Source organism: Mus caroli, unplaced genomic scaffold (assembly GCF_978045245.1).
Source record: "Mus caroli unplaced genomic scaffold, Mus_caroli_1 scaffold_4, whole genome shotgun sequence".
Taxonomy (NCBI): Eukaryota; Metazoa; Chordata; class Mammalia; order Rodentia; family Muridae; genus Mus; species Mus caroli.
The window spans coordinates 41810026-41821405 of NW_028227259.1; positions in this window are offsets into that span (position 1 = coordinate 41810026).

Below are 11380 nucleotides of genomic sequence, written 5' to 3' on the forward strand. Positions count from 1 at the left end.
AGACACTCTTTGAGCACCTTTTTTGTATCTTCTGAGTTTCCTCATCAATCAGATGGATAACAGTAACTTCCTGTCTTGTGACAGTGAGCATATGGGTCAAGTGGACAAAGGGAACCAGATAAAGGCAAAATCACACTCACAGCCACACATTTTGGGGAAAATTCAGAGAGAGACTTACACTAGAAAACTGTAAGGATTGAAAAGGAAATCTGAGACACCCATCTTATATTCTGATATTTTTTTCAGTTGAATTTAGATCCTACATCTCTCACACATGCCTGGATATTGTATTAGTATACTGTTATGCATAGTAGGTCTGAATCCATTGAACATCTGGTATGTATCATAAGTTAATGGTAGTTTCCACTAGGCCACATCTTGGTGAGATACATTCTTTAAAACATTACTTTGATATACTGATAAATCTGTGTCAGAGAACAGAGATGATGAAGAATCATGGGAAAAAACACATGGCCTAGGATTTTAATAAGAATGATTAAAATATATCAGAGTTACCAAAGTACAATTTCATAAATTAATCTTAATGATGGTTACCTCCAAGAAAGGAGTAAGTGGAAAGATGTGGGAATAAGCTTACTGGTCCTACAAAGAACTGGTACATGTTGCATTCTGACTTGAGTTTTGATAATACAGATGCCCTCTTTAGGGGTTCTTCTCTTTCTCTTTTTGTGTATATTATATATTTTCAAATGCATGTTTTACAAAAAATTTCATCATTACTTAAAATAAATAAGAGGTGATAGTTCTTTGCAGGGTTTCTGTGTGTAAGAGTTGTGTTTAACTACAATGCATAGGAATATGCAGATGTGCATGCCCATACACATATGTGCAGGCCGAACCAGGACATCAGATGGCCTGTCTTCTACCATTGCTCTCTACCTTTTTGTATTGACTCATGATTTTCCACTGAACAGGAAGCTAATCACTTGTGATATCATAGATGGCCAGCAAGTTTGCAGGGTCCATCAATTGCTACCCACCAGTACTAGAGTCATAGGCTAACACAGCCAAGTGTGCATTTTATGTGGATGCCAATTATTTGAACTCAGGCAGTTGTGCTTGAAGAATAAGAGCTTTTACCTATAGAACCATCTCTCCAGCCTCAAATAGTATCTTAATCTAAGATCAGAAACAACAATGTTTATGGGAAACATAACTTAATGAGAATTACACTCTAATTCCAAAATAACCCAGGATATATTCTGAATAAGCTAGTGTTTCATACCGCCTAAAAGATCAAGTTTAATCAGATTCATTTAATTGGTTATCATATTTATGTCATCAGATACAATTGAATAAACCTGAGTGACTTTGATAACTACAACTTGAAAGGTTCCCAATTTGCTAAGTAACAGTTGCTAATGCAAGAATTCTCAAATATATCAAGCAGCTCTGTTCTTATTATAACAGTATGCTTTAACATTCATGGTTAAGTCCCATATAGATGTTGGCATTATTTATGAATTTCCTGCTGTCAGTGGGCATTATGGTCAGACTTTATCTAGTGAGACACGAGGTAATGTCCAGATGACCAGCCTTTTGTAACAACAGAGCTGAGACGTGGAACCAATGTAGCATCCAGCACTGGAAGCCAAAGCATGGGGATCTCCTATGAAGGGAAAGATGCGGTCAGTAATTGCAATTTCCTAGATGCAGAGTCAACTAGGTAACGTATCATTACTCTGCTTGACTGTGAGCCTATGACAAATGTAAGAGGGAGGAGTAGCTACCTCCCCAACATTGCAAGATCTGAACAAAAATCTCTGATTTGTGGGGGCTATGCTTGCATCACCTGATATCATACGACTCAAGTTTCTTTAAAGACAATAACAGGAAGTATAGTTACATCTGCAAGCCCCTCACTCTGCCCACATTTCATTGTTCATTGGGGAAAAAAAAAGGCATGTTGATGAGAAAATTATGTTCTGTGGTATTCTGTCACTTTGCTGGAATGTTAAGCAAACATTACCAGGGTCATTATGCACAATGTGCTGTGAGAGGGAAAATATTGTAGGATTCAGTATAAAGACCTTTATGTGGCACATACAAATGACTATGCACATGTACACGCATGGTAAAGGTGAACAATCTCCAAAGAAACATAGATGGATAGAGGGGTGCGTTTTCTTTTGGACTAATATGGATGGCACTGTATTCTTGCCATTGTATTCTTTGTTAAATTGTTTTGAAAAAGCAAGAAGCATCTCTTGAATAAAAGGGTCCTACAGGCTATTGAGGTCTTCTGACAAAAGTCATTGCACTCCTCATCTTATGGAATTGTGACTTTTACATAATACCCTAGCTATACTCACTCTGTGTAGACTTGTGCCAATGATGTATACTGTATACTTTTCCCCCTCTCAGCACTGTAACCTGATACCTGACACCTTAAGCAAAGGAGGACGTATTTTGAATTATAGCTCAGGGAATATAGACCACCATGTAGAAAGTATTAGCAAGGTCAAAGGAACAGACACATGAAGCTAGGGCTACTCTGATTCCTCTCAGAGGCAGAAAAACAGACTTAATGGACCACTTCTAATAGATAAACCTACCTCCTAGAAGTTCCAGGATCTTCCACATAAGTGCCACCAGCTGAGGGTCAGATGGTGAGAAGGGCATCTCACATTCAAATTAAAACATCTTACAAGAAGTTTACCCTCACATGCTTAAAAGGCATATAGGCTGAGGTACTTGAATTTTGGAAATTGAAGATGTGGAGAATCTGTACTCTGATCTGGCCCTCTTGCTGGAAAAGATGGTCCAGACAGGAACAATGATATAACACTGGGTTTTTGAATATGTGCTCTGATGACATTGACATGGGATGAAGGGATGACAAGAAACTATGCACAGTGTCTGCAAAGTACAATGGATTGAGTGCATCTCATCATCATAAAGATGGTAAAGGGATCTGAGAATGGGCAGACATGAGATGCTTGCACAAGGCTTTAACCAAGGAGGGTCTGTTAGGCACCATTCTTTTACGTCTTATGTTGTCCAAGAGCTATGTAAGGGTTCTATGTGACACTCCCATGAAGTAACTTCAGATATGGTATTCTTTCCCGTGGCTAAGTCAAGATACAGCATGGATGGCAGATAATTTCTATCTGGATGTGTAGCACACTTTGAATCCTCTCCTTTGCTTCTATCTTGGTCGGAGAAGAGAATACCAAATTAGAAAAGAAATCTAAGGAAGTTAGAAACTAAGAAACAAAAAGAAAGCTAATTTGTCTGTTACAGTTCATTTCACATGTAGAGGGAATTAAGTTGGGAAAAGTATATCTCAGAAGGTAATTACATATTGTCTGCAACCAATAGACCATACTGGAGAGAGAAAAGCTACTTGTGTTACACTCAGAACTGAGGCTCTACTTGCAGCTTGAATTAGCCTCCCTCATACCAGCCAGAACAACTCAAAGCCCTAGATGTCTCCAAATTTTGTTACTCAAGACCAACTGTCTTGATACTTCTTTCTTGGAAAGCATTTGTTGTCTATCACAATTAAAGTTGTAATACAATGCTGTGATCTGTTATGATGTGTGATGAGCATCATTTTTCCATACTAATATTAATTAGGCAAGGATCTCAGGAGACTGGAGACTTTCCTTTCCCACATGCTTTTCTAACATACTCCTTTTTTTTCCATTTCATGTATGTAATATGCATGTGCATGTATATACATGCATATTTGCATATGTGTGGCTACATGTGGGTGTAGGCATGGGGACATTTTGTGTGTGCATGTGCATGAGTGTGCGTGTGTGCATGTGTGAGGGGAGTAATGTCAGTAGTAGACCTCCATCAGGCCTTTCACTTTGTTTATTGAGTCTGCCAATCAAGCCCAAGGATCAGCTATATTCTTAGTCTTGATAGTTAGCTTACACTGGAGATCCCCTATCTCCATCTTTTCTGACTGCAATTATAAGAGGAGAGCTATGCCCTCTTATATGAGCTTTTATGTGAGTCCTGGAGTGTCTGAACTGTAGTCTTCATACATGCATGGCAAGAATGTTAACCACTGAATTATCTTCTTACTCCCCTATTCAGTGCTTCTTAATAGGGTGAGGATATGAAGGCTTGATATATCAACAGTAGACTTTTAAACAGGCTGTTACAAAGGTTTTGAGACTGGTGCTAATGTCAGCATTTGTCAGAATGAAAATCACTTTGAGGTCATTATTCTTATTGAAAGGTGCTTCCAGGATTGTGTTCAAATAGAACTTATTTTCCCACTAGGCCTCCTTGCCATTTGTTATTCTCCTGACCATACATCTCCTTGTTTCTCTTGCTTGAACCCTCAAGATGGGATTCTCTCTCTCTCTCTCTCTCTCTCTCTCTCTCTCTCTCTCTCTCTCTTTCATATATATTTTTTAAAGTTTATTTACATTTCAAGTGTTATTCCCTTACCTGGTAACCCCCTTCCTGGAAACCCCTTATCCCATTTCTCCCCATACTTCTATGAGGGTGTTACTCCACCCACTCACCCATTCCCCTGCCTCCCCACCCTCAATTCCCCTACATTGGGGCATCTAGCTAGCCTTCATAGGACCAAGGATCTATCTTCCCACTGATGCCTGACAAGGCCATCCTCTCCTGCATATGCAACTGAAACCATGCGAACTTCTTGGTTGGTGGCTCGGTCCCTGGGAGCCCTGGGAGGTCTGGTTGGTTGATATTGTTATTCCATTGCGGTTGCAAACCCCTTCAGCTCCTTCAGTCCTTTCTCTAACTCCTCCAATGGGGACCCCACACTCAATGCAATTGTTGGCTGTGAGCTTCTGCCTCTATTTGTAAAGCTATGTCAGGGCCTCTCAGGAGACAGCTATATCAGGCTCCTTTCAGCAAGCATTTCTTAGCATCCACAATAGTGTTGAAATTTGGTGACTGTATCTGGAATGAATCCCCGGATATATTTCTTAATCTCTTCATTGTCTATTTCAGAACCCTGGCTTTTTAGGGGAGGAAAATACAATTCACACATGCTTTGAATAGAATAAATATATTAGTGTTGGACTTGCATGGCAGTTTCTGATTAATCTGGGAGCGAGGATTCTACCAGTAACAAGCATTTATTTTCCTTTCTCTTCCATCTCTTGGAATTGATTTTTATTGACTTATCTAAGTGTGTTGCCCTCTATTCAGAGAACTTGATCAAGGACAGTTCTGAGCTATATTTTTATATGTAAAAAGGAGCAGATTACAGTTCCAGAAATCTCATGACAGTCTCCAAGGGCTATGCCTGGGTTACACCTTGCTTCCCAACTTCAAGAAGATGGACTTTATCTACCTAGAGTTCATCCCTCCTGTAACTTATGTTATTAGAGGCCTCAGCATATGAAAGAAGATGAACGAGAGGACAGTAATCAGCAACATCCATGTTCCTTTTGCCTGAGTGCCAGGAAACAGACAAGCTATGTGGATTTTACATCCTAATTATTTCTGGCAACACTTCTGTCTCCATGCTCACCTGCCATTGCCATCAGTTCATATCCTCACTCTTGCACCTGATTGGGCTTCTTGTCTTCCTGTCTGCTTTTGCAATTTTTTACAAATATTCTTCTGTAAGCCCATTTTCCCCCTGAGATTCTCAGATGTCTCCTCTGTATGCATTATCCTTGTGATCTACCAACCTGTAAGTTCTTCCCCAGAGGAGAGATTGCTCTTCATTCTTCACATGTTCACAAGACTGTTTTACACCCCTTCTCTTGTTCATTTAAGAAATTTCCACCATATACATTGACAAAGATTGATGGGAACTATGTCCCATACCATGGGGGGTCTCTAAGACCTAACCACACTGCCACCAGTATGTCCCCTCAAATTTACATGGATTTGTTACCCACTCATACCCAATAGACTGGCAAAAGAACTGTAGTAAAATGTCCAAGTCTAGGAAATTGAACATAATACAGCTTCTACCTTGTAAGTTGGAGCACACACATTTGGGGTTCTGAGCTACCAGCATAGGAAGTTTAAGTACCTGGAGACTGCCATGTTGTACAGAATCATGGGATACATAGAAGGTCACATAGTAGGTATTTTAGCTGATACACAGCAGCAGCTGCCTTTCAGTGCAGAAGACGATACCCATTGACAGCCTCAACATTATAGTGTGTCTCAAGCCTTGTCAGCTGATAGCATGCATGCTCAGAAGCAGAGGCAAACATCCTCTCTTGACATAATCAACTCCTTACACATAGGATCTGAAAGTACTCAAAAGCAGTTGAAAAGTCCTGTATTTGGATGTGGTTTAGTATGTAAAAATATATCTGGTTCTCCACTTGGAACCCTCTGTCTCTTCCTAATCTCATAAATATTTTTCCCAAATGTTTATTTTCCTAATGTTAATTTCTATTTAACTAGACCATATTTTAAAACAAAACAAAATAAAACAAAACAAAAACTTATGGGTATGCAAGATCCTACAGCATGATGTGAATTCTGTGGTGACATATGCCAAGTTTCATTCATGCTTGCTGTTCAAACAATCAGTGCATAGCAAGTAAGTATTCACTTGTTCCATGAATGAATGATGTAGCAGGAGAGACTCCTTTTTACACAACAGTTTAGATATTGATTTGAAGTTTCTGGAATACATTAAATATGAAAATCTAAGGATAATACAAATGAGATAAAAAATGATCAGTAACAGAATGGCTTTAGTTCCACTGAGATTATCAACTAGAAATATCTGGGCTTGTACCCCAGGAAACTGGAGAAATAAATATGTGGGGAACATGGAACTTTAATATAGGAAAGGTAAAAAAAAAAAAAAAAAACCTCTATCTCTATCTATCTATCTATCTATCTATCTATCTATCTATCTATCTATCAAGACAAGTCTTACAACTAAAGAAGAGAAATTGAGGACAGGGCCAATACTAAGTTTCTGACATCACAGTTGAGGCCAGAAAAAAACTTCTACATATTCATAAAGTCCCCAGTATTCAACTCCCAATATCCCCTTTCTCAGACCTTGAACTAAGCCAAGTCTTCATATCACAGTGATCTTCCAGGTGGGCTTAGTAATTAAGTAGCAGGTACATTGATCACTGCCTTAGAATCTCTTCACTTATGGAACTTTGACAATTTTCTCCATGTTGGTTCATGGTTCTAGAAAATTGGAAAGTTTATTTTCATACAACTTTTTCTCATTGTTTAATTCTGCATCAAGAAAACATCCAAAAGAGGAACGGGGTCTTAAGGATGAAATACAACTTTCTGTGTTAAGCTGGTAGTGACTTTTCTAGGGTTCAATCTATGATGCAAAGGTGAAGGCTACATCATCAAAATTGTCAAGGACCATCCATCAGGTAAAGTTGTCCTGCATCATAGTCCCTGAGGACTGACAATAATTATTTAAAATAATTCAGAAAACTGAGTGTGGTCTTATTTTCTATTTTGGACTGCCTGATGACCGGCAGTCAACCTGCCAATGACTTGAAGCTCAGACGTCCCTGTTTCAAAGAAACACTTCAGATTATGTTAAAACAATGGCTTCTAGCTTCCTTCTTACTACACAGCTCACACTATGTTCTCTATGTTGGAATACATTCCCTTTGCTGATCTTGTTTTATCAAAGTTGCATTTGGCTGAGTGTTATACCACCCAAGATTTAAAGTGTGCCTTTTCTAAAAGATTTCTTAAATAAGCTATGAAGAATGTTAATTGTAGTCTACCTTTAGCAATGTACTGTACAGTTCATTGAAGTCATGTCATAAATGCATTTTCCTAGCAATTTTCCAGTGACCAAGGGAGGAAGGACTCAGATATCTTCATTACTGCTCACCTATAGATTAGATATAGATGTTTGCACCATGATTATTCTTCAACTGGAAGAACCACCAGATACCATTCAATTCAAGTACAACATCCCATGAAATACCTCAGAAGCATCTTGTGAGATGGACTGTTGGAGCTTTAGCTAACACTTGGGAACTCTTGCAACAAACAAATTATCAATTCTTCTTTCTTCAAGTCACGCCATACTCTCTGAGAAATAAAAAGAAGTGAAGATTAATGGAGCCATCTTTTGGGGGGGGGGTTGTAATGGGTTGTTTCTCACTCTTCATCTCTTTCACATCTGCATTTGGCAAGCCTTGATGGTGGTTTGATTCATACACATATGTGTTTAATAGTCTGAACTAACTTTTCATACCACTAATATACCATTGTGTCACCATATATGAGGCAAAAATCCTGGCTTCAAGGGCCTTGAGCACTTCCAAACATATCAGTTAAAGGACTAGCAGGTGTTAAGAACATAGATTGGAAATTTAATCCATGTGGTTTATCAGAGAATGCAATTGATAAAGGGGTTCAGTGGCTTCAAGTCTGGACTGGGGCCTGGATAAGAGTTTTAGATTTAGGTAGTACAAGAATTGAGGCACTGAGCATAAGGGACCTATAGCAAAGCTGTCTGGTTTCAAATGTTATCTGTCTGTCATCTCAGTCTTGGTTGCATATGGTACTTCCAGGGAATTCTGACTGTCATCACTTGAGGGAAGCAATTCTATTCCCATGAGCGGATCCATCCTGCTACAGGTAGCAGCCATACCATCAAAAAGTGTGCCCTCATTTAGGAGGTGATGTGGTTTGTGATGATCACTTCTGCTTGGGGGAAAGTTCTGTCTCTTTGAAAGATACTTATTGATTGATTGTGTCATTCCTGAGTCCAAGGTGACTCAGGTGTGGGCGCCTGTGGGGAATCTGGAGCAGGTCATTGTAAAAGCTCATACTAAGATGCCTACAGGAGATGGATGTAATGTGAAGGCAGTGGTGCCAGGCTTTTATCCTATTTTTAGTTGCCTTGTAAGCCCAAGTGAGCAGTCAATGCTTTTTAGCAAAAGCAGCTTCTAAGTGCTTGTTAAAATCTGGCAACATATATCTAAGGCACTGAGTTAAAAAAAAAAAAAAGTCAACCAAGATGGCCACCAGCTTCTGTCTATAGAGATCAACTTTCTGTTAATGACACATGCTACTCCTAGTTAAAAGAGTTCTGACAGGTAAAGAAATTAGCATTGTTTTACATGGTTAACATTTTGACTGAGCCATAACCATCATCCTCATCTCTATTTAAAGTTCTTCTCAGTAAAATACTGTTGTATTCCAGAAACAGGGCTAAATATAATGTAATCATTGCATGATTTGGTCAATTTGGGTAGGCGTTTGTACAATGAAGAGTTGAATAGAAAATGCTTTATGTTGCTCCATAGAAGTCAGTCGAGCTCTGGGGATCATCCCCAAGTAGTCAACTCCTTTAATTTGCCTCCAGTTTAAGGAATTTACAACTCTATATACTTTAAATGTATGCTTACTACGTTTTCTAGAGGACGCTATCTTTGTTGTCATTGTGGCTTCTCCTTTCACTTATTGAATTACACATAGCAGATAGATAGAAAAGACTGAGGTAGAAGACAGTCCTTGAGGGCTGCTAGGTTTGAGAGTCCATGTCACAGACAGAACAGCTCCAATCAGAAGCATCAGTTTGCGAATGTCCTAGTGTAGTGGTTCTCAACCTGTGGGTGGAGAACTCTGTAGGGGTCAACCAACCCTTTCACAGGGGTCTCCTACAACAATCAGAATACAGATATCTACACTACAATTTAAAAACAAGAAAAGTTATGATAATGTGAGAAACTGTATTAAGGGGTCACAGCATTATGAGGGATGAGATCCATTGTCCTAGTGGGCTCCCTAAACAGATGCTTTGATATCCCCAATGGAAGTGGTGCTTCACTGCATCAAAGGTGAAGAGTACCCTCCCTGTGAAATGAAATAGGATTAAAGGATGTAAGCTGAAGTCTTAAGAAATCCCAGTCTGTGGTGTCCTAGTTGACTCAGCCCAAGTTCAGGGGACTTTTCCACATGGAATAGAATTCTAGGGCTCAGTCAGCCTTAATACACCCACTGTGTGGTCCAGTGAGCCCAAGAGTTTCTGTATGAATCATCGACTTAATGGAGAGGTAGTAGGCATTTGATTGACCTCTTAAATCACAAACATCAAATGTAAAATGAGAGATGGTGCAAGGGTGCATTTTATGTGAACAAAAATTACTCGAGAAACTGTGTCTTTAATCATTGTAAAGTGCAGAGTGGGATTAAAGTGCTCTAATTATGCAGTAGTTTCTCAAAGTGTTTTTATGTATTTTAAGGCACATTCAGTCATAAGTGTGTGGTGTATATACATATAAATATATATGCTTATTTCAGTGCCACCAATGTCAAAATTAGATGATTTTGTTCACAAAGAAAAACTAGCAAGACAGAATCATTTCCCATGAATTAGTGGTTCAGTTTTTTGACTTGGGAGAACAAAATGTTGGTGGTTCTGTTGCCTGATGTGGTCAAGTCAGTGAACTAAGATGTGGTTATAAAAGTTGTGAGCAACACATCTTTTTGTAAAGATTATCTCAGTTTAATTTTAATAAAGATCAGTGAGAATGATAGTGTCATCCCTCTTTATACATGACGGGCTTAACAGTCACAGAGGTTGCACACATCATAATGATCGTAAGTAGGAGCAAATTCAAACTTGCCTGGCACTGCCATCTTAGGTCCTCAGTTTGGTAAGCACTTGATATGTTGTTGTTTTGGTGCAAAGTGGGTTTAATTCAGCTCATGACTAGGGTTACTGTTTATTACAGAAAAGAAATAAAGGCAAAACTTTGAAATATCCAGTTACATCCACAGTGGAGAGAGAGGGGGTGGAGAAATGGATGCATGTCTACTTCATGCTCAGCACCTCTCTTTCCTTACACAGTCCAGGATCTCTGCCTAGGGAACGTGGCCAGCAAATACTCAGGGTGAGAGTGCTACATGGTGCACACTTCACATATATTTAATATATACAAGAAACAGTTGCTTCTGAAATGTTGGGGTACTGCATCTTGCCTGGTTTTTCCATCTTCTGTGAGAGGATTGCTGAGACCCAGGATGGAACCTGGAGCAGAGAGCACAATTAAAAAATCACTAGGACTGCTCTGAAATTTTGAACTATTTGTTCAATAGAACTTAGTTCTTGATCAGAATCTACAATCTCCTGCACTTCAGCTTCTAGAATGGGGACTTTCTGGTCTAGTGTCCAGCATATGGGAGAAATATATGCTCTGAGCAGATTTAACTCTGTTACTGTATCTTGTACCTAGTAACATCTTGATAATCTTAAGTAATTTCATCTTCCTACCCTGTAGGTTTTGGTCATGTTACTTCTCTTTTCCAAGCAAGACTCTTAACTCATTCAATGTTCGGGGCTTATATATGACACTGTGAATTAAAGTAGCTAAGCTGGAATTTAGATGAATTTTAATAAAAATCTAGCATGACTTTGAAAAGCAGCTATCTATTTTCTATAGAT